This window comes from Rattus norvegicus, chromosome 15 (assembly GCF_021556685.1).
Source record: "Rattus norvegicus strain SHRSP/BbbUtx chromosome 15, alternate assembly SHRSP_T2T, whole genome shotgun sequence".
In the NCBI taxonomy this organism is placed as follows: Eukaryota; Metazoa; Chordata; class Mammalia; order Rodentia; family Muridae; genus Rattus; species Rattus norvegicus.
Genome location: NC_141548.1, coordinates 42,499,136 through 42,526,424, shown reverse-complemented (window position 1 = coordinate 42,526,424; position 27,289 = coordinate 42,499,136). Strand labels below are relative to the sequence as shown.

The following is a 27,289-nucleotide window of genomic DNA, read 5'->3' as shown; positions in this document are numbered from 1 at the left end:
TGGAACTTGTAGTCATCTGTCGCCGTTTTAATAACTGTGCTGCCGTTCAGGCACTTCCCTCTCCCTTCCTTTCCTTCTCTTACTTTACTTCTTCCTCTTTCTTTTCTTTCTTCCTTCCTATCTTCCTTTTTTTTGTCTTTGGAGAGTTTTCTAGAGATTAAAATTAGGGTTTATGAATGTCAGGCAAGCGCTCTACACAGCGTGAACAAGAGCTGACCCTTCATCTGAAAACCTTCTCTTGTTTTTTTTTTTTTTTTAAACCTCTGGGTTCGATCCTTGGATGATTTTCTCCGACTGACTTGTCCCCCTCTGTTTCTTTGCTGACCTTTCCTTCAGGATAAATAGATGCATTCAACCTTGACCACAGCCTCTGCATTCTCTGAGTCATAACGTTGGGTTATGGAAACAAACTTAACTCAAATCCCACTCATTTGCCAACCTGTGATCATGGTTAAGTTATTTGGTGGCTCAAATTTCATCTTTTTTAATGTGTAAAATGGAGACAAGAACTAGGCAAATTTCAAAACCTGTGTCACCCAACCTGCAGTGAAAACCCCTGGTATGTTTATCGTGTGAGTCAATGAAATCAACCTATAAATACTGTTTATCAGCCTTAGAGACTGCTGGTTGGCGGTTTGTGTGCCAAGACTGTCCTGCAAACATGTTCTGTTTAGCTAACACAAAAGTCAGATTTGGGGGTGCATTAATGACCCTTACTATGTTAGAAACACTAGGTCAGACGTGAATGGCACTGGACATACTGTAATCCCAGAACTCAGCAACTAAAGGAGTAAGATTGCCATAAACTGGGGGCTGGAGAGATGGTTCAGCGGTTAAGAGCACTGACTGCTCTTCCAGAGGTCCTAAGTTCAATTCCCAGCAACCACATGGTGGCTCACAACCATCTGTAATGGGATGCTCTCTTCTGAAGTGTCTGAAGAGAACTACAATGTACTAACATATAAATAAAATAAATAAATCTTTAAAAAAATAAAAAGATTGCCATAAACTGAACCAACTCGTTGGGGATTTAGCTCAGCGGTAGAGTGCTTGCCTAGCAAGCGCAAGGCTCTGGGTTCGGTCCCCAGCTCCGGAAAAAAAAAAAAAAAAAAAAAAACTGAACCAACTCTAGGCTACAAACTCCTGCCTCAGCCTCCCAACTACTGGGACTACAGATGTGAGCTGGGAGCTTTCAATGCCCAGCCCCACTCTGGCTTCTTAAAAAAGGACAGTGAGATTTAAAAAAAAAAAAAAAAAAAGGTTATACAGTTTCCATTCGAAATTTTTTTTTCTTTTTTTTCAGAGCTGGGGACTGAACCCAGGGCCTTACGCTTGCTAGGCAAGCGCTCTACCACTGAGCTAAATCCCCAACCCCTTGAAATTTTATTTACATGGAAATTCAGGACAAAAACCCTGAGGAACTGTGGGTAGTCTCCATTTGGACTCAAGGTCTCTTTCAACTCCTCTGTGAAGATGCAGATAAAGGATTCCTAAGGCCCGCAAGTCATCCAGTGACAGGTGAAAGAGGAAAGACAGCTATCTGCAGGTTGTAACCTGCAGCCTGGAGAGCCCCAGGGGTTCCACAGCCAGATAAACCGAAACTGGTGCTGGACAAGGCAGCATGCTCTGGGGTGCAGTGGGTTGTCAAGAGGTGGGAAAATCCTGGTTTCTGTCTAGTCACCTTCGAGGGGAATGGGAAGAAAAGCACTCTGTGCCTTTGTTTTGTAAGTGGACAACCTTGGACAGTGTAGGTGTTCTGCAAAGGTGCAGAACAGATGTGAGATATTATCAGTTAACTGTGTCTAGGAGAGCCTCCTTTTACCCACTAACATTTTGCAAACCTATCTATTGTGAAACTGATTGGTTTTCTTTTCATTCCATTGATTTGTCAGTTTCTGATGCTAAGGAACCTTCCTTAGCCCATCTGTGTCTTTATTTCTTTTAGGGGTTTTGTTTGTTTGTTTTGCTTTGTTTTGCTTTTGAGACATGGTCTCACTGTGTAGCTCTGGCTGTCCTAGAACTCACTATGTAGACCAGGCTGGCCTTGCCTCCCTATGCTCCCTGTCTGTTTCTTTATGGCCATCTCTGACCTGATGGTACTAATGGAATACCTTCTTCATGCCAGACACTACCCTAAGCACTTAACATCTCTGAGCCTATATAATTCTCCCACAGACTGGATGGAGCAGTCAATGTTATTGTCTCTACTGAGGATGTAAAGCAGAGTAACTTATTCAGGGGGAAGCCAGGCTGTCAGCAACTACTCGCTGTTTTCTGCAGCCTCTCAAAGCAGAAACAAAGTCTGCATACACATTGTCCGCACCCCAGAAATTCCAAACAGCTCTGTTTTGCATTCCACTCACCCCCCCCTCTGGCCTCCCCCCCCCCCATAGAGATTCTGTGTGTCACTCTAGATATCCTGGAACTCAATCTGTAGACTAGGCTGGCCTCAAACTCAGACATGTACCTGCTTCTGCCTCCCAAATGCTGGGATTAATGGTGTGCAAAACCTGGCTTACTGGGGTTGAGGATTTAGCTCAGTGGTAGAGCGCTTGCCTAGGAAGCGCAAGGCCCTGGGTTCGATCCCCAGCTCCGAAAAAAAAGAACCAAAAAAAAAAAAAAAAAAAAAAAAACCTGACTTACTTTTTTTTTCCTTTTTAATTCATCAACATTCCATCTGAAGAGCCACTTCCCCTAATCATCTGTTCCTGCTTTCTTTCAATCTCAATGCGTTCAGGGCTAGCGTGGTCTACAGAGTAAGCTCCTGTGAGAAAGAATCACAACTCTGCCATGAACATTCCTGATGCTAATTGTGCCTACAGTGTTATTTGTCTGTCTCTAGTCACAGTTCCCTACTCTAGAGTCCTAGGTCTGTGTAAGTCTTAGATTATTTCATTTTCTCTCACCTGTTCTATGGCAATGAGGTTCTGCTAGCTGGCCTCTGTGCAACCCATTCAACATCGATTCCATCCGGAGACCCCTCCTAACAGCTTCAGCTCCCACTAGGAAAAGCAGGAACAAAAAAATAACAACGTAATCATCTATTACCTTTTTAGAATTTCATACATAACTACAATGTATTTACATCGTATCCACCCCTCCCCCACACGTGTGTATGTGTGTGTGCACATGTATGTGCATATGTGTGTATGTAGTCGGGTCATCTGTGTATACTTGGGTGTGGGGTTGATCACTTGGACAAATGCAGTGGTTTAAACGAAAATGTCCCCTGTGGGCTCCTGTATTTAAACACTTGGTGTCCAGCTGGTGGCGCTATTTGGGGAGGTCTTGATGATGTGCTCTTGTTGGAGAAAGTGTGTCACTGGAGACAGGCTTTAAAACTCACGTCATTTTCCAGTTTTTTTCTCTCTGCTTCATACTTGCAGTTCAAGATGTAAGCAATTAGCTTCTTGCTCCTCATGTGGTCACACGCAGGCGACTGTACTGTTGCAAGTTCATGTACACAGATGCTATCTTACAGCAGTTTTCCTGTCCTCTGGCTCTTAAAGTAATTTCACCCCCTATTCTGAAACCCTGGGGTATAGATGTTGCGTCACAGGTGTCCCATTTGTGGATGGGCACATTACACTCATTTTCTATGCTTTGATAAGTTGTGGTTCTCGGTAATTGCCTCTGTCTGCTGCAAAAAGAAGCTTCTTTGATGAGAGGCGAGGTCTGTACTTATCTATGGGTATAAAGATAAATATTTAGAAGACAGTTTCTATTTAAATCAGTTGAGCAAAATGGTAGCCATAGGTTCTCCCCTAGGGTCTATGTGTTCTTCAGTTCTTGGCTAGTTTTGAAGTAGGAGATCTGAGTTCCCTCCTACTGAATGGACCTTACGTCCAATCACACAGCTCTCGGTTACCTTCACAATATCATACCACCATTGCCCAGCCAGCTGTTGTTGTAATTTGCAGGATTTACAATCTGGGTAGGGCTGTTGATAACCATCCCTCACCCTCCAGCAGTTTGAATAACATGTTCCAACATTTTACAAGGTAGCTATCAGGGAGGAGGAGCTTCCAGTCAGTACCGATTTGATTCCCCCAAGTCCTGTGACCAAAGAATAGTTCTTTGAAAATTGACAGACCATTGCCTTTAGCCATGAGTCTGCATCTGGTTACCTGTCCCCCTGTGTCCTGCACAACCAAGCCACCCAAATAATAGTCTACAGTGTCTTCCCTCCCTCGCCTGTCATTAGCCAACCAACTATTAATTTAATCACGCTTTCACCTGTCTTCAACCCTCCAATAAAGCCGTCATGGTAACTTGTACAATTGACCTTCTCATTACAAATCTAATGAGGTAGCCTTTGGTCCTTGTTTTTCTTGACTCGTCTCTCATACCTGGAAGTTCTGGGTTCCCTCGGTTTCCATGATATCACTGTCTCTGTTCCCAAGTCTTTTTTTTTTTTTAAGATTTATTTATTTTATGTGAGTACATTGTAACTGTTTTTTGTTTTGTTTTGTTTTCTCTCAGACAGACCAGAAGAGGGCCTCTGATATCCCATTACAGATGGTTGTGAGCCACCACGTGGTTGCTGGGAATTGAACTCAGGACCTTTGGAAGAGCAGCCAGTGCTCTTAACCACTGAGCTGTCTCTCCCAAGTCTTAATCGTCTTAATAGCCTACACAACAAACCAGCCCTAGCCTAGGCTCGACTTATATTAAGTGCCCAGAATACAGATTTTAAGAGGAGAGAAGGTCGGGGTTGGGGATTTAGCTCAGTGGTAGAGCGCTTGCCTAGGAAGCGCAAGGCCCTGGGTTCGGTCCCCAGCTCCGAAAAAAAGAACCAAAAAAAAAGAGGAGAGAAGGTGGCTGGGGATGCAGCTCAGTTGGGAGATTGCTTACCTAGCATTGGCGAGGTCCTGGGTTTGATCCTCCTAGTGCTTCATAAGCTGATTGTGGTGGCTCATTACCGTCATCCCAGCATTTTTGAGATGGTGGCTGGAGGATCAGAAGTTCAAAATTGGAGGTGGGTGTGTGGCCCAGTTGTCAGAATGCTTGCCTATCATGCAGAAAGCCCTGGGCTTGTAGAGCGCTTACCTAGGAAGCGCAAGGCCCTGGGTTCGGTCCCCAGCTCCGAAAAAAAGAACCAAAAAAAAAGAAAGCCCTGGCTCATTCACCAGCACCCCATAAACTGAGCCTAACAGCACATGTTCATAATCCCAGCATTCAGGAGGTGGAGGCAGGAAGATCAGAGGTGTAAGGTCATCCTTGGCTACATAGGAGAGTCAAGCAGTGCCTGGGTTCTGAGACCCTAGGTCAAAAAAAAAAAAAAAAAAAAAACAGAAAACAAAAACAAACAAAAAACAACTCTTAAATTTGTTAATTCCTAAACCTCGAGGGGGAATGATAGCTCAGTGGTTAGGAGCAATGGCTGGCTATTCTTCTAGAGGACCCAGGCTCAATTCCCAGCACAGACATAGTGGTTCACAACCATCTGTAAATAGTTTCAGGGGATATGATGACCTCATCTGATCTCCACAGGCATCAGGGGCAGACAGACATACATGTAGACAAAAACATGCACATAAAAAATACAATGATAGGGGGCTGGAGAGATGGCTCAGAGGTTAAGAGCACCCGACTGCTCTTCCAGAGGTCCTGAGTTCAATTCCCAGCAACCACATGGTGGCTCACAACCATCTGGAATGGGATCCGATGCCCTCTTCTGGTGTGTCTGAAGACAGCTACAGTGTACTCATATACATAAAGTAAATAAATATAATCTTTAAAAAAATACAATGATAAAATATTTTAAAATAAATTATTTATTTTTAAAGAATTATTTATTTTATGTATATGAGTACAGTGTAGCTATCTTCAGACACACCAAAAAGGGCATCAGACCTCATTACAGATGTTTATGAACCACCATGTGGTTGCTGGGAATTGAACTCAGGACCTTTTGAAGAGCAGTAAGTGCTCTTAACTGCTAAGCTATCTCTCTAGCCCTTAACTAATTTTAAAAAATAAAAAAGTTCCAAACCTGAGCAGGCATGGCATGACTTCAATCCCAGTGCTGGGAGGCAGAGTCAGGGGGATCTCTGCTAGTTGGAGCTCACTCTGCTTGTCTACATCAAGAGTTCCAGGTCACCCAAGTTGACATAGATTCTGCCTGTCTCAAAAATAAAAATGTGGGGTTGGGGATTTAGCTCAGTGGTAGAGCACTTGCCTAGGAAGCACAAGGCCCTGGGTTCGGTTCCCAGCTCCGAAAAAAAGAACCAAAAAATAAATAAAATATAATATAAAAAAAAAAAATGTTTAAAGTCTCAAGCCTCTTTAGGGGCTAAGAGATGAGTCAGCTCTTGAGAAAACTTCCTATTCCTGACTTTCCAGAGGACCCAAGTTCAGTTCTCAGGATCCAAGTTGGGCTCACAACCTTCTGTAACTCTAGGTTGAGGGGATCTTCGGTCCTCTGTGGGCCCTCACAGATGCACACACTCTTCACACACACACACACACACACACACACACACACACACACACACACACACTTTTCAAAGTTCAAGGTTATGTTCATTCGCAAAGCAAGTTCAAGACCAACCTCCTCCTCCAGAGAACCTGTCTCAAGAAAAAAAGAAAGATCATTTGTCCTGTCTCTAAGCACTGGTAGGTTTTTTAATCCATTTCTGGGAATTTTGTAGCATCTTGTATGTAGTTCTTCTGGGGCCTGTTTGTTCTCTCAGTTCTGTATGGAGAATCCCCTTTTAAGAACACTGTTGGGGTTGGGGATTTAGCTCAGTGGTAGAGTGCTTGCCTAGGAAGCACAAAACCCTGGGTTCGGTCCCCAGCTCCGAAAAAAAAAAAAAGAACCAAAAAAAAAGAACACTGTCTACAGGCTCGATGCCCCAAAGTAGGGGGAATGTCAGAACAGGGAGGTGGGAAGGGGTAGGTGGGTGGGGGAACACCCTCATAGAAGCAGAGGAAGGGGTTATGGGATAAGGGGTTTATGGCAGGGAAACCGGGAAAAGGGATAACATTTGAAATGTAAATTTAAAAATATCCAATTAAATAAAATAAAATAAAATAAAATAAATAAATAAATAAATAAATAAATAAATAAATAAATAAATGAAAAAGGGAAGAACACTGTCCACACCTGCCTGTGGTGGCACATACCTTTAATCCCAGCACTTGGGACGCAGAGGCAGGCGGATTTCTGAGTTCAAGACCAGCCTGGGGTAAAGACCAAGTTCCAGGACAGCCAAGAGTACACAGAGAAACCCCATCTCCAAAACACAAGACAAACAAGCAGACAAAACAAAAACAAACCAACCGATGAAACAAAACAAAATTAAAAAAAAGAAGAAGAAGATGAACACTGCCCTAGAACTGGAGGTCTGGACAGGCGGAGTGTTGGAAACAACACAGGAAACAAAGAAAGCTGAGTCTCTTCTGCTTGATCTCATGAGAAAGGAGAACACCAGGGGGTTGGAGGGGAGGTGGGGAGAAAGCAGAAAGAGAATAGAAACCATCTGTGTCAGAGAACAACACTGAGTTCCTAGAGGTCAAAACCAAGGTTCCAGGAAGCTGAGCCTCCCAACCCTCCACCACCCCCTCTCAGCTTCTGCGTCTGCTTCAAAGCTTCCGCGAAATTGCTCCTACAGCAACAGCCACAGCAAGCATCACCCTTTGTTGCACAGGGTGTCCCTCGGGGGATTCTCCAGCTGTGTCTTTCCTGAGATGATAAAGGCCACTGAGTAGCATTGACTTCTATTTGAAAGGATTAAGAGTTCAAAGAGGGGGCTGGAGAGATGGCTCAGTGGTTAAGGGCACTGACTCTTCTTCCAGAGGTCCTGAGTTCAAATCCCAGCAACCACGTAGTGCCTCACAACCATCTGTAATGGGATCCGATGCCCTCTTCTAGTGTGCATGAAGACAGGGACAGTGTACTCATATACATAAAATAAATAAATCTTTTTTTTTTTTTTTTTTTTTTTTCAGAGCTGGGGACCGAACCCAGGGCCTTGCGCTTCCTAGGCAAGCGCTCTACCACTGAGCTAAATCCCCAACCCATAAATAAATCTTTAAAAAAAAAAAAAAGAGTTCAAAGGATCCTCTTGGGTGTTGGACCCCAGCAATGAATGACCTTTTTCTGGGATCTCACTTGGAAAGAGCTAGGGTTTACAAGTCCCAAAGAACAAGGTGTTCCTTGTAAACTACTTGTGGTTTTCTGTGTTTTGTAAACATTTCTTTTGGGGGATGGGGGTGTTAGGGGAGTAGGGGAGCTGGGAGGGAGGGGGTGTTGGGGGGAGTGGGGGGGGGTGGAACGCTTGGTTTTGTTTTGCCCTCATTTTGTGTTATTGTCATTATTGTTTGAGGTAGTTTCACTCTAAAGCCCAGCAAGTTGGAACTCTCTATAATTCCCCTGCCTCGCCTCCTGAGCGCTGGCATTAACAAGTGTCAGCTGCCATACCAGGTTGCTATACACACACACACACACACACACACACACACACACACACACACACACACGGAACTCTTTTTTCCTTTTTTTTTTTTTCCCCGGAGCTAGGGACCAAACCCAGGGCCTTGCGCTTGCTAGGCAAACGCTCTATCACTGAGCTAAATCCCCAACCCCACACAAATGGAACTCTAAGGAATCCTCCTGCCTCTCCCTCCCAAGTGTTAAAACAACAGGCATGAGCTACCATACCTGCTAAGAGAAAACCAAAGAAGGGACTTTGGTCTACACTGGGGACAAACATTGAAAAAGGAAGAAGTCCAGCCTCTAAACTAGAGTGGTGAAGGTGGTAGACTGGATGGAGAAGGTGGGAGACATGGGGACACGGAGAGAGACAACAGCCTGCACCAAATCAGAAGAGATAAAAACCCTGAGGCTCTGGTTTCACTCAAGTTATGGACGGTGGCACTTCCTGGAGTCTCCCAAGCACATTTGTCCTCTCTTCTCAACTGGCTTCTCAGTTGGCACTGTCTACAGAGACATAATGGCTTTGGATGCTTGGACTCAAGTCCCACTCTCCCTAAAGGGCCTTTCCTCTACCAATACATGTAGGTCTTTTTTTTTTTTTAAAGATTTTATTTATTTATTCTATGTATGTGAGTATACCATCACTGTCTTCAGACACACCAGAAGAGGGCATCGGATCTCATTACAGATGGTTGTGAGCCACCATGTGGTTGCTGGGAATTGAACTCAGGACCTCTGAAAGAGCAGTCAGTGCTCCTAACCTCTGAGCCATCTCTCCAGCCCTTATTATTGTATTAATGCTATTTTTATTTATTTATTTTATAAATGTGAGTACATTGTTGACACACATCAGAAGAGGGTATTGAATTCCTTTACAGATGGTTGTGAGCCACCATGTGGTTGCTGGGAATTGAACTCAGGACCTCTGGAAGAGCAGTCAGTGCTCTTAACCACTGAGCCATCTCTCCAGCCCAATATGTAGGTCTTGTTGTCTCCTGTTAGACTTAGGACTTACTAAGCAGGGATGGGATCTTCCCTTCTTTGTTCCACAAAGCACACCCAGCTCTCCGGATAAGCACTGAGTGACTGGATTGTGGCGTCCGATTAACACAGCACAGAGAGGGTAGTGTGATAGCTCAGGAGATAAAAGTAATTTTCATCCAAGTCTGATGTGCAGAGTCCATGTGCTGTGGGAGCAGAGACCCAACCCCTAAAAGTTGTGACATAGATGTGCCCACTTGAATGTGGATTCACACACACTAATAAAACAACTTTTAAAACCTAAGAAGTGGTAGGCTTCAATAGAGCCAACATCCTTTCCTGGCCTTCATGAGCACCAGAACACATACAGCAAAATGGCAGACACACACTCAATTAAAAAATAGTATTAAGGGGGGTTGGGGATTTAGCTCAGTGGTAGAGGCTTGCCTAGGAAGCACAAGGCCCTGGGTTCGGTCCCCAGCTCCGAAAAAAAGAACCAAAAAAAAAAAAAAAATAGTATTAAGGGTTGGGGATTTAGCTCAGTGGTAGAGCACTTACCTAGCAAGCGCAAGGCCCTGGGTTCGGTCCCCAGCTCCGAAAAAAAATAAAGATAAATAAAAATAAAAAAAATAGCATTAAGGGCTGGAGAGATGGCTCAGTGGTTAAGAGCACTGACTGCTCTTCCAGAGGTCCAGAGTTCAATTCCCAGCAACCACATGGTGGCTCACAACCATCTGTAAAGGAATTCAATACCCTCTTCTGATGTGTGTCAACAATGTACTCACATTTATAAAATAAATAAATAAAAATAGCATTAATAACAATAATAAAGGGGATTGGGGATTTAGCTCAGTGGTAGAGCGTTTGCCTAGCAAGTGCAAGGCCCTGGGTTCGGTCCCCAGCTCCGAAATAATAATAATAATAATAATAATAATAATAATAATAATAATAATAATAAGGGCTGGAGAGATGGCTCAGAGGTTAAGAGCACTGACTGCTCTTCCAGAGGTCCTGAGTTCAATTCCCAGCCACCACATGGTGGCTCACAACCAACTGTAAAGGAATACGATACCCTCTTCTTATGTGTGTCTGAAGAGAGGAACAATGTACTCACATTTATAAAATAAATAAATAAAAATAGCATTAAGAACAATAATAAACACAGAAAAGCCAGGTGCCATGGCATGTAGGGGAGAGGCAAGAGGGTCAGAAGCTCAAGGCTGTCCTTGGATGCACAGTGGCTCAGGGGATAGCCTGGGGTAAATGAGACTCTCCAAACAAAGCAAACCGGGACAGCCAAGAGAGGATGGGAGGCTCTGAGCTAACTGTATTACCTCATCATCTGTGATGATGGCAGCGAAGAGAACCCTGACACTAGGGTGCACTCACCCTTCCTTTTTTTTTTTTTAGTCCGAGAGACAATCTCCCTTCTTTTTTTAAAGACAATCTTTCTCTGTCTCTGTCTCTGTCTCTCTCTGTCTGTCTCTCTCTCTCTCTCTCTCTCTCTCTCTCTCTCTCTCTCTCTCTCTCACACACACACACACACACAGTAGAGTTCACCATATACATGAACATCAACTTCCTTCCCTTGGAGAAAAAAATCTCATAAAAAACATCAGTAATGAATCTCCAGTGGGTCTGGCCTGCATCCATAAATCATTCAGGGACTGAGGCGAGGTCGGGAGAGGGCACCCTTTCACTGTTACTCAAGGCAGATTGTACATTTCAGGCCCCATTAGCAGGCACAAAGGGCCATCCATAAAGAATTCATGGGTTGTGGCACAAATGCACCAACAGCCCTTGGGACCCTCCCCCTGAGGGATTAGATTAGAAGGGACTGTGGTTGCACAGAATCCCCTTAAGCCCAGAGGTTTCTGTAGCTCATCTGCAAATCTTATTTAGAATTTACAGGGATTTATTGAAACCTCAGGCAAAAGGGTGAGGTAAGATGGGAGTGAACTGTGGAACCAGGGCTCACACCCTAATGAGAAGCCATGGGCGTTTCTCCCCAAGGACAACCATTTAGAGAGATGCTGGATAACTAAGGTTTAGAGTTATATAGTTGGGCAGTAGAATGCTTGCCTAGAAATACTGGCTCAATCTGAGACCAATAAGCCTGAGAAAGAGTTTAATATCTTAGGACTCTATGGGTTTGGGTTATGTTCACACCACTCTTCAAATAATGCTTTTAGCAGTATGTGTATCCTCTACCTACCGAACTACGAGCACACTGCTGCTCTCTGAACTGTGAGTGCACCTAGTGACCTCGGACCCCACCCCTGCACTGGGCTAACCACACTCCCCTTTCCGAACAATGGGATATATTTCTTCTCTTTGTAGCTCTCAATTGGACAGTTTCTATTCATTCAAACACACGTGGGGGCAGGGTATGAGTCAGTCTGAACTTCTTTCAGTCATATGTACAGTAAAATAAAACCTTGTGCTGAAGTAAACTTTTAGGGAGTATCTATTTGTCATCTTATGCCTATACAGAACTGGGTGTGCATATAATTAAAATCCAGGGTTGTGGGGAAAGACATGCACAGCAGATAAAAGATTCTGTTATAGTCTATCAGTCAAACCAGAGAACTATCATCGCTAGGTTCCTCCTTCTCTAGAATGCCATGAAAGGAAGCCCCAAACCATAATTAGGGCCCTTGAGTACTCTCATGTGGCCACTGCTCCCTTGTGGTATATTTTGATCTTTTCTATTGTTTTGCTTTAAAGTTTCCTTAATCCTTTTAAAAAATCTTTCTGAGCTTTTATTCCAGTTCCTTGAATAAGAGCCCAAAACCCTTGAAACTGGGTCAATCTTGACTACCAAAGAAAAAGTCAACGGTGGAGAGGGAGAAAACAGCAGAATTCCGAACAAATAATCCAACTGTGGTGGTGGACATCTTTAATCCCAACACTCAGGAGGCAAAAGCAGGCAGAATTCTGAGTTCGAAGCCAGCCTGGTCTACAGAGTCAGTTCTGGAACAGCCAGGGCTACACAGAGAAACCCTGTCTCAAAAAAAGAGAGTGGTGGTTGGGGGACAGGGACAGAGACAGAAACACAGAGGGAGGGAGGTCCGAGAGAAATCCCTGTCGATGAAGACAACTGACATTTTTAGACAAATACAGCCAACCTAGTCAGTACTGATTGCATATATAATTAATCAATGCAAAGGGTTTTTTTTTTTTTTTTTGCTCAATCAAGAACCACAAAACAAACACGTCATGTTCTACATTCTAGAATGAGGTGGCTCAGTGGATAAAGGCACCTGCTGCCGAGCCTGGTGACCTGAGTTTGACCCCTGGGACCCACACAGTGGGTAGAAAGAACTGACTTCTGTGAATTGTACTCTGACCTCTACCATCAATCTGTGGCATGCATGCACCCCACACAATAAATAGCTGTAAAGGGGTAGGGGTCCAGCTCAGTGATACATTACGTGCTTAGCATGTGTGAAGCCTTAGGCGTGAGGCCCAGAAAACGAAAGGAAAAAAACAAAACAAAACAACCAACAAACCAACAAACAAAAACAGACATTTGAAGATTGGAACTGGGGACGCTGTCTTGGCAGAGTGCTCGCCTAGCATGCACGAAAACCTAGATTAGATCCAGCATCAAACAGCACCAGGCTTGGCTTTGTTACACCTGTAATCCTAGTATTTAAGAGGCAGAGGTAGAAGAACAGAAGTTTAAGGCCAGCCTGGGCTACGAAGCAAGATCCCGTTTCAAACTGTAGAAAATAAAGTGTTGCTGTTGTTTCAAGATAATTATGTCTCAAAAAGGAAGCCCGTAGAATCTTTCCCATGATACTGGGCCAGTAATTAAGAGCCTGTTTTCCCAGGACTGTGTCACCTTTGGTGGCAAGTGGGTAGGGGTGAGGCATGAACTTAGGAAAGAGAAAGAAGATCCATTCTGAGTCACCCCGATGGAATAGGTGTCATCAGGAAGCTTGAGGTGGGGGTTCCAGAGTCTTGGTACAAAGCAAAAAGGGAAGACAGGGGAAATGAACTAGGCCAGGATGGAAGCCATTTAAAGGGCAGAGTTTTCTAACCAGGGCATGTGAAACAGTTAAAGAAAAAACTTAAGACAGCTGAGGTCAGGAGCCTGTGTAATAGCCACACACAGGAAGTGTCACAGGGTTTGTCAGTCTGTGCCACGAAGGGAGACTGGTTTCAGCTGGGCCATGAAGGGAGACTGGTTTCAGCTGGGCCGCAGCCTGCACTCTGTTCTCCCTACCAGAAAGCTAAGAGCCAGGGCACCTCCCCGTGCTGCTCTGACTCATTCCCAGGCAGCTGAGGCAGACCAGAAACAGAGGCGTAGCTGTGTCCTGTTCACACCCTGCGTCTTCCACGTCCTGCATCTTCATGGAAGGGAACAAGGTCTCCTCAGAAAGAGAGACCGAGTAAACCAGGAATCATCAGTCTAGGTAAACACAAGGCTTGTGTAGAAAACTAGAGAAAAATACAAGTGAATCTGAGCTGCTCTCAAGCAAAGAAATCTTCACAGTTAAGTTTTGAGAAACTTGCCCAAAGTCTGTGTTGGGAGAGCAAGGACTCACCCCAGGAACAGATAGAGACCTGGCATTATTACTTATTTTAATCTTAAATCCCATTTATTTATTTGAACCAAGCATCATAGTACTCCTCCTCCTTCTCCTCTCCTCTTCCTCCTCCTTCTCCTTCCTCCTCCTTCTCCTTCCTCCTCCTCCTCCTCTTCTTCCTCCTCCTCCTCTTCTTCCTCCTCCTCCTCTTCCTCCTCCTCTTCTTCCTCCACCTCTTCTTCCTCCTCCTCCTCTTCCTCCTCCTCTTCTTCCTCCTCCTCCTCTTCTTCCTCCTCCTCCTCTTCTTCCTCCACCTCTTCTTCCTCCACCTCTTCTTCCTCCTCCTCCTCTTCCTCCTCCTCTTCTTCCTCCTCCTCCTCTTCTTCCTCCTCCTCCTCTTCTTCCTCCTCCTCCTCTTCTTCCTCCTCCTCTCCCTCCTCCTCCTCCTCTTCCTCCTCCTTCTTCTTCTTCTTCTCCTCCTCCTTCCTCCTCCTCCTTCTTCCTCCTCCTTCTCCTTCTTCTTCTCCCTCCTCCTCTTCTTCCTCCTCCTCCTCCCTCCTCCTCCTCTCACTCCTCTTCCTTTTCTCCTTCTTCTTTCTTCTCTTCTTCTTTATATTTAACTTTTTATCGATTCTTTGTGAATTTTGGGTCATGTACCCCAACCCTCCCAATCCTACTCATGTCCCTGTCCCTTCATTTTTTTTTTCTTTTTCTTTTTTTTTTTCGGAGCTGGGGACCGAACCCAGGGCCTTGTGCTCGCTAGGCAAGCGCTCTACCACTGAGCTAAATCCCCAACCCCCGTCCCTGTCCCTTCATACCCGCCCTCCTTCCTTGCAACCTGCCCCTCGAAGGAAAAAAAAAATCTCATTGTAGAAGCCATAGTGCGCCACAGTGTGTCCCGCAGTCTACCCTTTGTCCATATTTCTTTTCTTGCAAATGCTCATTGCAGTGAGTCATTCGTCTGGTTTGAAGCCTCTGGCTCCTGCTACCCCATCAATACCCCAATCAATACTCACCGAGACTCCTCTCAGATATTTTGTTGTTGCCCTGTGTCATAGAGATCTTGCAGCTTTGAATCTGTTGGTCTGCATCTTTCACATGTTCCAATAGTTCATAGGTGGGGTAGATGTTGCCATGGACCTGGATCAAAGCCCCGGATCTGGGCCTGGGAAGTATCTGAGCTGGTAACCAGCCAGCCCTCCTGCACCCACATCACTAGGGCAAGCTCTTCAGCACTGCCCGGGCTAGCTCACCCAGTGCCACAGCTAGCAAGGGACAGAGAATGGTTCGATGGCTCGCTTTAACCCAGCACCAGAGAGCCAGGTGGATCTGTGTGAGTTTGAAGCCTGCTGGGCTACATTGTAATCCCTATTTCTAAAACAAAACATAAATGTATGTATGTATGTATGTATGTATGTATGTATGTATGTATTCGTTCTTTCATGGGGGGGGGTTGCATACATGCCACAATGTGCATGCATGTGGAGGTCAGAGGACCACTTTGAGGAGTCAGTTCTCTCCTTCCACCAGGGGCTTCAGGGTGGAACGAAGGTTATCAGGCTTGGTGACAAACATCTTTCTCCACCGAGTCATCTGACTAGCACAGACTTTTCTCTTTAACTCTGTGTGAAACCGACTCCTGTGGAATACATTGAAAATGGGATTCAGAAAACATAGACCTTTAGTCAGGCACTGGTACTTCTCAGTGTGGAGGCAGGAGAATCGGGAGTTCAAGGCCATCCAGAGCTGGCTGCTATGTTCAAGACCAGCCTGTGTTATGTGAGTCCCTGTCTCAACAAAAAGAACACAACAGCAGTAGCAACAGCAACAACAACAACAACACAACTTTGCAGATGCCCATATACGACTATAATTCATCTATTGGGACAAATTTTCACTTAGTACTACACTCGGGGTTAAAGTCCTAGATGAGTCTTCACAAATCAAAAAACCACAGAGGTCAAGAGGAATTTTGGCAGAGGTTATTCACAGACTGTTTCCAACGGAAGTACTGTGCTGGCCACGAAGCATGTGAGGACAATCAGCCTCCCCAAGAAAGAAAGACTCAGCAACGGCCTCTTCAAATCTCATTCAACATGACTTACCAAAGCCATTGTTTAAACACGGCTTTGACGAATCTTTTTTATTTTCATCTAACAACTTGACAAACTTAAAAAAAGTTATTTTATGTTCAGTAATTTGGGGAAATGAACACGTGGAGGTCGGATAACTTGTGGGAGTCAGTTCTCTTCCACCCACCATATGGGCTTCAGGGGATAGAACTCATGTCCTCTGGCTTCCCAGCAAAGGCAGAGTCCCTTTTACTCACAAGCCATCTCACAGCTGACTTGGCAAATATTTAAACTTTAATGCCTTGGCTTTAGTTTGAGTAAGGTGACTCTCTCTCTCTCTCTCTCTCTCTCTCTCTCTTTTTTTAGAGGGACAACCAGGACACAATTGTATTTCTCTATCTGTCTGTACATATAATCTATATGTGTGTGTGTATATATATATATATATGTATGTATATATATACATATATATTATTGCTAAATATAAAACATTAAAAATATGGTTATTTTGTGTCTTTTATTCTGCTCTTTATTTTCTGTTACATACAGACTACTGCTTCTTGAACAAAGGCACATACATCTCGTTGACAGGGGCAATTAAGGGTCTGGGGATTTAGTTCAGTGGTAGAGCACTTGCCTAGCAAGCGCAAGGCCCTGGGTTCAGTCCCCAGCTCCGGAAAAAAAAAAAAAAAAAGACAGGGGCAATTAATAAGGTAAATAATTTTAAAATGGCATGTAGAGCTGGGGGTCATCTGCCCACATACAATCATAGCAAAGGGGGTAGAGGTATAAAGGCAGGAGGCTACAAGTTCAAGGCCAGGTTTGGACTATACAATGAGTTCTAGGCCAGCCTGAACCACATAGTGAGACCTTATCTTAAGAAAACATTGGGGCTGGGGATTTAGCTCAGTGGTAGAGCGCTTACCTAGGAAGCGCAAGGCCCTGGGTTCGGACCCCAGCTCCGAAAAAAAGAACCAAAAAAAAAAAAAAAAAAAGCAAAAAAAAAGAAAACATAACATGGGGGTTGGGGATTTAGCTCAGCGGTAGAGCGCTTGCCTAGCAAGCACAAGGCCCTGGGTTCAATCCCTAGCTCCAAAAAAAAAAAAAAAAAAAAAAAAAAAAGAAAGAAAGAAAAAGAAAAAAAAAGAAAGAAAACATAACATGGGGGCTGGAGAGATGGCTCAGGGGTTAAGAGCATTGATTGCTCTTCCAGAGGTCCTGAGTTCAATTCCCAGCAACCACACAGTATCTCGCAACCATCTGTAATGGGATCCAATGCCCTCTTCTGATGTGTCTGAAGGCAGTGGCAGTGTGCTCACATACATACATGAAATAAATAAATAAATCTTAAAAAAAGAAAGAAAGAAAACATAACATAGACTGGTTATCATAGCACTTGCCTTTAATCCCAGCACTCAGGAGGCAGAGGCAGGTGGATCTCTATGAGTTTGAGGCCAGCCTGATCCACATAGCCAGTGCCAGGTCAGCCAGGGCTACGTAGCAAAACCTGCTCTCAACAAAACAAAAATCAACAACAAACCCACCAAAAACTAAAACAAAAATGTAAGATAAAAAATACATTTGCGGGCTGGAGAGATGGCTCAGTGGTTAAGAGCACTGACTGCTCTTCCGAAGGTCCTCAGTTCAAATCCCAGCAACCACATGGTGGCTTATAACCATCTGTAATAAGATCTGATGCCCTCTTCTGGTGTGTCTGAACAGCTACAGTGTAATATAAATATAATAAATAAATCTTTAAAAAAAAATACATTTGCTTTTATGGGTTAGGAAGTAGCACAACGTCACAGGACTTGCCCAGAGTATGTGAGGACCTGGGTTCAAATCCTTAGCCCTGCAAAACAATGTGTTTAGGCAATACATTTTGTGCCAGTGAGTTGGCTTAGCAGGTAAAGGAACTTCTGCCAAGCCCGAGGACCTGAATTTTTTCCCAAAGTCTTACATGGAAGAAGGAGAACACTGACTTCTCAAAGTTTATTCTCTTCTTCCACACCTGTGGGCTCCATGCTTACCTGCCCCCCTTCTGCACAAATAATTGAACATATAAATAATTTAAAAATCCATTCCCCTGGGGTTGGGGATTTAGCTCAGTGGTAGGGCGCTTGCCTAGCAAGCGCAAGGCCCTGAGTTCGGTCCCCAGCTCCGAAAAAAAGAAAAGGAAAAAAAAAATCCATTCCCCTTTTATGCTGGTGATTGACCCCAGAACCTGTACATAGTAAACATATGCTTTACCTCTGAGCTACAATCCATAACCTCTGTCTCTCTCTCTGTCTGTCTGTCTGTCTGTCTGTCTGTCTGTCTATCTATCTATCTATCTGTCTATCTATCATCTATCATTCATTCATCAGTCTATTTATCTACCTATCATCTATTTATGTATTTATCAGTCTATCTCTATATCATCTATCATCCATCTGTCTCTCATCTGTCTATCTCTCTCTATATATCATCTATCTATCATCCATCTATCTCTCATCTATCTGTCTGTCTGTCTATCTATCTATCTATCTATCTATCTATCTATCTATCTATCTATCTTGTGCTACTGGAGATGGAATGTAGAGCTTTGTGTATGCTACCTAAAGTGCTCAATCACCGAGCTTCATCCCCTATGTCAATCTTTTTATAATGGTTTGTGTGTGTGTGTGTGTGTGTGTGTGTGTGTGTGTGTGTGTGTGTGTGTTGTTAGCTGTTTCTTGTGGGTTGTCGTTGTTTATTTTGTTGTTTTGGGATAGGGTCTGGTGTACCCAGACTGGTGTGGAAATCACTGTGAAGAAGAGGGTGATGATGAATCACCAGTTCTCCTGGCTCCAGCTCCTACATGCTGGAACTTCGGACCAGCACGACCACCACACCTGGTCAATGATGCTTCTTTTGATTTGAGGATACAGCCATCTTTTTAAAATGTTTATTTTAATTTTTTTTTTCTTTTTCTTTTTTTTCGGAGCTGGGGACCGAACCCAGGGCCTTGCGTTTGCTAGGCAAGTGCTCTACCACTGAGCTAAATCCCCAACCCCTATTTTAATTTTAAAATTGTGTGTGTGTGTGTGTGTGTGTGTGTGTGTGTGTGTGTGTGCGCGCGCGCGCGTGTGTGTACATATGTGCCTAAGAAATCTAAAAGAGGGTATCAGATTCCATGGAGCTGAAGTCAAAGATAGTTGTGAGCTGCCGAAGTGGGTGTGGGTACCTAAACTTGATCCTCTGCTAGAGCAGCTACAGAAGTGCACACTCCCAACTGCTGAGCCTTCTCTCAGCCCTGATACCACAATTTTTCAAAAGCCCTTTGTTGGAAATTTAAATATTGCAGCTTATGTGCTCATATTATTTTAAATTACTTTTAGATTTATTTGTTTTATTTTATGTGCATGATTATTTTGGCTACATGTATATCTGTGTACCACATGCATGTTTGATGCCCTCAGAGGTCAGAAGGAGGCACCATCTCCCTTGGAAGTGGGATATGCTATGTCTTATCCACAGGTGGTTGAGAACTACCTTGTACTGAGAAATGAACTCAGGTCCTCTGCAAGAGCATAGTGTTGAAGGGGCTCTCCAGCCCATTATATATTTTTGAGATACACGACTGTAATGTGTTTTCACAAGACAGCATAAATATGATAGGACATTAAATGGAGTTTAATAAAAACAGCGTGTTCCATTCTGTCCCATGATACTGTGGGATATTTTTACTCTCTTCTTGCACCAGGAAGAAAAGGTCATTTATGTCACCAGGGAAGAGAGCTGAGACTTGGAAGTGTTTGCAGAATCAGATTTTACTAAAATAACCTTCATTTACATTTGTTTCACCGTATATTTCCTAGTTCCTTGCATTAATCAGCTTTCTCCAGCAGCATACATGAAATTATAAGAGGGGATTTATTAAACAGCTTACTGGATCAGACTCTAAATAGTCCCACAATGGTTGATTGTACCATAGAGAAACCAGAAGCCAACACCGCTTATCCAAGGACCAGTGATTCAGGCTTATGGGCTAAATGCCTCGAAGCCTCTGGATTGCTTGTTAAACCAAGTCAGTGTTCAGAGACTAGAGAATCCAGAGCCAGATGCCCACAGTCAATGACAGCAGCAAAGTGTTTACTGGCGCACTGGAGAGATGGCTCAACCATTCAAAGTCCTGGTGTTCTTGAAGAGGACGTCAGTTCAGTTTCCAGCATTTACATGGTGGTTTACAACTACCTGTAACTCCATTTCCAAGAGATCCACTGGCTTCCGCAGGCCTTCGCTTGTGTTTGGTGGAAATAAACACATTCAGGTACACAAACATGCATATAAAAACAAACAAACGAGAACAGAAAAAGGCTTCTGCTTGTTGTGGCTCACCTTTAATCCAAAATCTTGGGAAACAGCCAGGCAGATTAGAGGCTTCTTTAGAGAAGCTACATTCCTGATGATTGATTGAGAAACCCTTGGCTGTCTAGTCTGGGGTTTGTAAGAGCCGGCTTCCACATGCGGCTTTAACCTCCTTCTCCACCAAGCCTAAGCCACAATCATGGTCCGTGTAATATGCTCTGCTTTGGTTGTTGGCCTTCCTAATTGAGTCCCTGTGTCCTTCCAACTGTCATTAAGACAGGACAGGCTAATGTAGCCTTCCTTTTTAGTAACAACTGAATCATGCATTTAAAACCATGGTCAGAATATTTCCAATGCTAAAAATTAAACAAATGCTATCCAAGGACAGAGGCAGCTAGTGAGTCCACAGGCAAAGTCAAAGACTGACAGCTCACACTTGCAGTTGGAAGGCCTTTTGAGCTGTGTCCTTGGGTCATATCCTACCCAGTGGCAGTAGCAGTGGGCAATCTATTACTGGGGAAGAACCAGAGAGCCAAAATCTATAGCTGCGGACATAGACAGCAACTGGCCATCTAGGCATGCTTCCTGGGACACTAACGGTTGCTTTCAGCCCTGTATTTTACTCACTGTGTAGCATTTGTACTTGTCTCTTGGTTTTCCACATTCCTCAATATAAACTCGGGCTCCCCAGTATCCTGTGGGAGAGGAGGCTTCTCCTAAAATGTGAAACATTGGGGGCTGGTGAGATGTCTCAGCGGTTAAGAGCACTGACTGCTCTTCCAGAGGTCCTGAGTTCAATTCCCAGCAACCACATGGTGGCTCACAACCATCTGTAATGGGATCTGATGACCTCTTCTGGTGTGTCTGAATAAAGTGATAAATAAATCTTTAAAAAAAAAATGTGAAACATTTGGCACTAAACCTGTGACACAACCCCCCATGAGGAGTCTTACACATGTTGATTACTTTCAATCTGGTAATTCCACTCCTCTCAGAGATTTATCTTAAAGAAATAATGAGGAAGTCAACAAGATGTTCTGTTGGTAAAGGCCTGGCCAGCCTGGATCCAATTCAGAAATCCATGTGAAGGAGTTGTGGATTTAGCTCAGCGGTAGAGCGCTTGCCTAGGGAGCGCAAGGCCCTGGGTTCGGTCCCCAGCTCCGAAAAAAAGAAAAAAAAAAAAAAAGAAAAGAAATCCACGTGAAGGTGTAAAGAACTGACTCCATAAATGTATCTCCCCCTCTTACACACACACACACACACACACACACACACACACACACACACACACACACACACACCCCAGAGCAAGAAAATGAAGGGCAGAAACTACGTACTGAACAGTGAGAGCTGTGAGTTTCTGTTGACTACCTGTGGGCTATGCAAAGCCCGCCTCCCATTTTCTTGGATTTATTCCAATTCTCTCCCTTCACAGTAGTGAATGTTATCAACTTCCTTATTAGAACAGAAACTGGAAATGACGACCATAAAAGGCTCCGACAGTGGAGGCTAGGGTGGGGGGACTGGGACTTAGGCTGGCAAGGTACATGGTTCAGGCTGAAAAATTCAAAGGTCAGAGCCCGTCGTGGGGACAGCCTGGATGGTAAGCACGGACAGCCAAGGTCTGATCAAAGATGGCTGGCTGCTTGGGGCAGTCAGTAGCGAAGACCAGAAAAGAAACTACAGCAGCAAATCAAAGGGCCAGGAGGTCACAGCAAGTCTGAAACTGGTTCTCCTTCCAGGATGTTATCAGTAAACCATAAAGCAGATTAGGAACCCAGGAAGTCAGGAGGGTGAGTCAAGGTGTGTTTGTGACCTGATTTGAAGACGACAAGGCGTGTTTGCCTTTCTGAATCCTTCAGGGCAGGAACTGGGGTCATGGGTTATCCCAGGCACACAGAGCAGCTGGGGAGTAATTGTGGAGTACCTAGTGGCTGTGGGTGCGTCCTGGGTATGAGGGAGAGGAGGTGCTAGCAGTGCCACTGAACTGGCTACAGGGCTAGACTCACTGTGGGGAGCTTTTAAATAAATCCCAGAGTTCAGCCACACCCAGGCCAATTATATTGGAATGTCTGGGGGTTGGGCTCTCCGAGTCTGTTGTTAATGTTTCCTTGGTGATTTAAAGGTTCAACCAGAGAACCTGGTGGGATCTTAGACCTGTTCTTTAAGAGGGTGAGTGCAGGTGGGGGAATCAAGTGACCAGTCAGTAATAACAAAACAAACTTTGTAAAAAAAAAAATAAATAAATAATGTTTAAAAATATACCTAAGTCATTGCAAATATATGGGAGTATTTCTACTCTTTTATTTTATTGGGACACAGTCTCTGGCCGGTCTGGAAGTAAGTAATCCAGACTAGTCTGGGCTGGCCTCCACTCACAGAGGTCCTCCTGGCTCAGCTTCCCAAGTGTTGGGAGTACAAGGGTGCACTGATATGTTTGGTTATTGACACAGGGGATGGGACTGAGGACTTTGAACATACCAGGCAGGGCAGGCACTCTATTAATTGACCCTGACCTGTGATCCTGGATGGTTTTGATCAGAGACTTCCAAAGACATAGTGGTTCTGTGGGAAGTGACTGGCCCCGACATACAGGTCAGTCTCCCTCAGCACACAGTTGCTAACACTTGCAGTTAGGATCCACCTCAGTGAACACCGTCTTAGTCAATGTTGCCAAAGGCACCGGTGAGGCCAGCAGTCGACGGCCTAGCTTTACAGGTGCTGAGTCTAAGGAACAGAAGGTAAAACGGCTTCCCAAGGTCACAGATGAGCACAGAATGAGGTGTGACTCCAGGATTTCTGTCACACACTGCCCTTTATATCCTCTTTGCTGACTTGACTGCTCTCCACTGAATGACTGGGCTCTGATTAAACACAGAGAGAGACAGACAAAGAGATCTGGCCCAGTTCTTGCCTCCATATTCAAACACAATGAAGCTGGGTATGAAGACTGACACCTGTAATCCCAGCACTCTGGAGGCTGAGGCAGGAGAATTGTTACAATTCAGAGCCCAGAGTTGGATTCTGGGCAAGGGGAGAGACTGGTAGTAGGCTCAGTTGGTAAGGCACTTCCCTAGTGTGCCTGAAGCCCTGGGTCGGGTCCCCAGAGTGGGTGCATGAGCAGGAGTGCTGTCCTATCCTGTAACCTCACTGTTGGAGAAGGGGAGGCCAGGCTCAGAACTTCAAGGTCATCCTTGGGGACACAGCTAGTTTGAGGCCAGCCTGAACTACTGAGACCCTGCCTTAAATACAAAAACCACCAAGACAAATCACCCAAACCCTGGTGGCTCATGCCTTTAATCCGAGCACTCAGGAGGCAGAGGCAGGAGGATCTCAGTGAGTTCAAGGTCAGCCTCCAAAGCGAATTCCAGGATAGCCAGGGCTACATAGAGAAATCCTGTCCAGAAAAGTCAAAAAAGAAAAAAGAAAAAGAAAGAAAAGAAAAGAAAGAGAGAAAAACTAAGGTTAATGAATTCCAAGAAAGTCTCTCCTGTGCTCGTGGACATGTCCGATCTTCCCTCTTCTCCATACCTGGAGTTCTGCCCTTTTGCCTTCCTGCCTCACCTAAGGGCAGAAGAGAAAGGAAAATGTCTACATGGCTGGGTTCTCAACTGACACCGGCCTTGAAAGTAATTTTCCTTCTCAAACTGGGATTCGTTTCCCTCCCTTCGAATTTTACTCCATCTTGAGTGTCTGAAGTCTCCCTGACTCATGCTGTGACATCTGCACATTCTCTCTAGGCACAGGGCATTTCTGCAATGGCACTGATTATCCCTTTTCCTTCCCTCCATTCTTCCCTCTGTCCCTCTCTGCCTCTCTCCTGTCTCTAACAATGTCTTATCTAGCCCAGGCTAGCCTTGAACTCACTACTCCCATCTTCCATCCTTCCCTCTCTCTGTCTCTCTCTTCTCTCTAACAGTGTCTTATCTAGGGGTTGGGGATTTAGCTCAGTGGTAGAGCGCTTGCCTAGTAAGCGCAAGGCCCTGGGTTCGGTCCTCAGCTCCGGAAAAAAAAAAAAGAAAACAAAAGACAAAAAAACAACAAAACAAAACAACAACAACAAAAACAAACCAATGTCTTATCTAGCCCAGGCTAGCCTTGAACTCACCATAGATGGCCCAGGACTTCTTATCCTCCTGCCTTACCTTAGGATACAGGTGTGACTCACCCGTTTATGGGGGGCTGCAGATTGGACCCAGGGCCTCTCCTCTGCTAGGTGAGTCACATTCCAGCCCCTCTTACCTTCCTGACTTTTCCTGAATCTTTATAACTGGAGATGAAAAAAGAATCTGTGAGGTCAAAGTATATTTCCATTTGGGAAACAAGCTACTTCCAGCAGTCTTTCAAACTAAATGGAGAGCCCAATTCAAAGTGGAGTGTCTCTTAGCAGTGCCGGTGTAATTAAGAGCTAGGTAATAGTTGCCTGGGGGTGGCCAGAGACATAAGGCAGTCAGCCTAGTGAGGACTCGGGATTGGGGACAGAAGGAGGTGGTAGGCCTGATCCTAGGCAGACTAGGCCGGTAGGGTTTCAGGCAGGTAGGGTCAATCAAAAGGGCAAGGAAGGCCTCAGGAAAACGATCATAAACTCCTGTTTATCCAGATTCCTCAACTCTAACAAATTACCTGAAGCTGGGTACTTTACAAAGAAAAAAGGTTTTTCTAGCTTACTGCTTTAGAGTCAAAGACTGAGATTGCGCGGTACCCTCATTTCAGCCTCCTTGACTGCCTTGTTTGGTATCAGCATGAGCAGGGCACTTAGAGGGTGAGGTAGAAACCAGAATGCCACCTAGACTTTCTAGCTCACTCCATCAGCAATCAACCCCTTCCCAGGATGAAGTCCCAGTGAGCTACTTACCTCCTGCACTGACCCAACTCTTCCTTCCTCCCTCCCTCCCTCCCTCCCTCCCTCCCTCCTTTTCTTCTCTTTTTTCTTTCTAAAGATTTGAGGGTTTCAGGTTTTTTTTTTTTTTTTTTTCTTTCTTTCTAAAGATTTACTTACTTCATTTTTGCCCTAACCACTTTTGCATGCAGTACCTGCAAAGGTCAGAAGAGGGCATTGGATCATATATAACTGGAGTTACAGACAGTCGTATATCACTGTGTGGGTGCTGGAAACTGAATCCAGGTCCTCTAGCGGAGCAGCCAGTGCTCTTAACCTCTGAGTCTTTTCTCCAGCCCAAGAAGACTCTTTTTTTTTAAAAAAAATATTTACTTTATGTATATGAGTACACTGTAGCTGTCTTCAGATACACAAGAGGGCATCAGACTCCATTACAGATGGTTGTGAAGCCCCCAAGAAGACTCTTAAAGGTCCTGTTGTCACATAGCCACAGTGGACGCCAGACTTCAGCACGGGGGCTGCTGAAGGATAAACTATATTCAAACACAGTTGGTTTTGCCTGCCTGTAATCCCAGGACTCAGGAAGCCAAGTCAAGAAGCCTGAGTATTTGAGGCCAGCCTGGGCTATGTAGTGGGATTCTATGTGGTGAGATTCAAAACAACACAGCAAAACCCAAAACAAACAAACAAAAATAGGGAGCTGGGGACATAGCGTGGTAGGTGGAACTTTCCTTGCACGCCTGAAGCCTGTTTTGTATCTACAATGTCATGTAAACTGAGCACGGCACTGTTAAACCAGCACTTCCTGTGAAGGTAGGAGGATTAGAAGTTCAAAGTTGGCCTCAGTTACACAGAGATTTTGACGTCAGACTGTGCTTGATGAGACCCTGTCTACAAAACAAACCCCAAACCCTCCATGCTTTCTAGTGTGACTTCAAAGATAACTCAGGTCCTGGCTCAGCAGTGTAGAGCCATACGTGGCTGCAGCTCCAGTTCCAGGGAACCTAATACCTTTTTCTGACCTCCATGGACAACAAGCACATATATGGTGCATACATATGCACGCAGGCAAAATACACATAGGCATAAAATAGCAAAAGAAACCAATCTATGACTAAATACATCCACTAAATAAGTAAATAGTAACCGACAAACAAGCCGACAATTAGACAAATGCTCACCTGACTGGCACAGGCCCCATCGTCCAGTTTCTGAAAGGTCAGGGTTAGACACTGGTTATCTTTCCCAGAGTCAACCTGTCTTTAGTCTCTCACTAGGGCGTTTACTTGGCACGTTAGGAGGAGAGGCTACCCTTCTCCCAGTGTTGTATCTGGGTCCGTGGGATGAGGGAGGACCCTGATGGGCCAGGTAGGAGGCGGGAAGCCCCCCCAACCCATAGTCTTAGCTGTATATCATATACCCTTAGCCGGAGAAGCAGGCAAGCCCTGCTTTGACCAAACAGAGAAGGTCAGCAGACAGGAAGGGCACTCAGCCAGGGTGACCTTGTGTTGCTTGTGTATGTGGAGTGAAGGAGCCAGCCTGGTACAAACCAAGGAAAACAGAGAGAGGGAGTGACAATAGGAAACACGAGGTGTTCTATAAGGAGTGGAGTGGTGCTGGAGAGGGAGGACACTGCTGTACAGGGCGGGAACAGAGGGCAGAGTGGCAGGACAGCCATGCCTGGCAGTGTGATGGGCAATGGGGGGATGGGCAAGGTGGTCACACCCAGACTCTGCTGTGGATGTAAAGGAGAGAGGATTTCTTGTTCAGCATGGGATAAAGGAGACACCATACCATCCCCCCTACCCCCGCCCTGGCTCAGTCCAGTGGCATAGAGTACATTTGTGTGGGGGAGGGGAGGAAGAGGGGGAGGGGGAGAAGAACCTCAGATTCCCATCAGTTACAGGTAGGGGTTGCCATACCTAGCATTAGGGGCCATGGAGCTGGGTCACTGGTATATACGCTCTATCTGAGCTGGGTTTTCATAACTCCCATGACCTTGACGTTCAGGGAAGAAATCGTTGATCTTTGTTCCAGTTATAAAATTCCAGTCATAAAAATGGAATGCTACCCCCTTTAAACTCAATCCCCA

General features: G+C 44.8%; 1 long non-coding RNA gene across 2 annotated transcripts; it reads right to left on the bottom strand.

The window, feature by feature from the left end:
* Positions 1–112: 112 nt before the first annotated feature.
* LOC148000999 (uncharacterized) lies at positions 113–26,672 on the bottom strand. Of its 2 annotated transcripts, XR_015638878.1 has the most exons (5): positions 26,379–26,672; positions 4,855–4,950; positions 3,347–3,685; positions 2,907–3,002; positions 113–150 (listed from the first exon to the last, which is right to left on the bottom strand). It is a non-coding gene; the product is annotated as an uncharacterized LOC148000999 (long non-coding RNA). The 2 variants fall into 2 exon arrangements; XR_015638877.1 differs by lacking the exons at positions 113–150; positions 2,907–3,002; positions 26,379–26,672 and adding exons at positions 5,996–6,124; positions 7,129–7,427 and having other exon boundaries at positions 3,028–3,685.
* Positions 26,673–27,289: the final 617 nt, after the last annotated feature.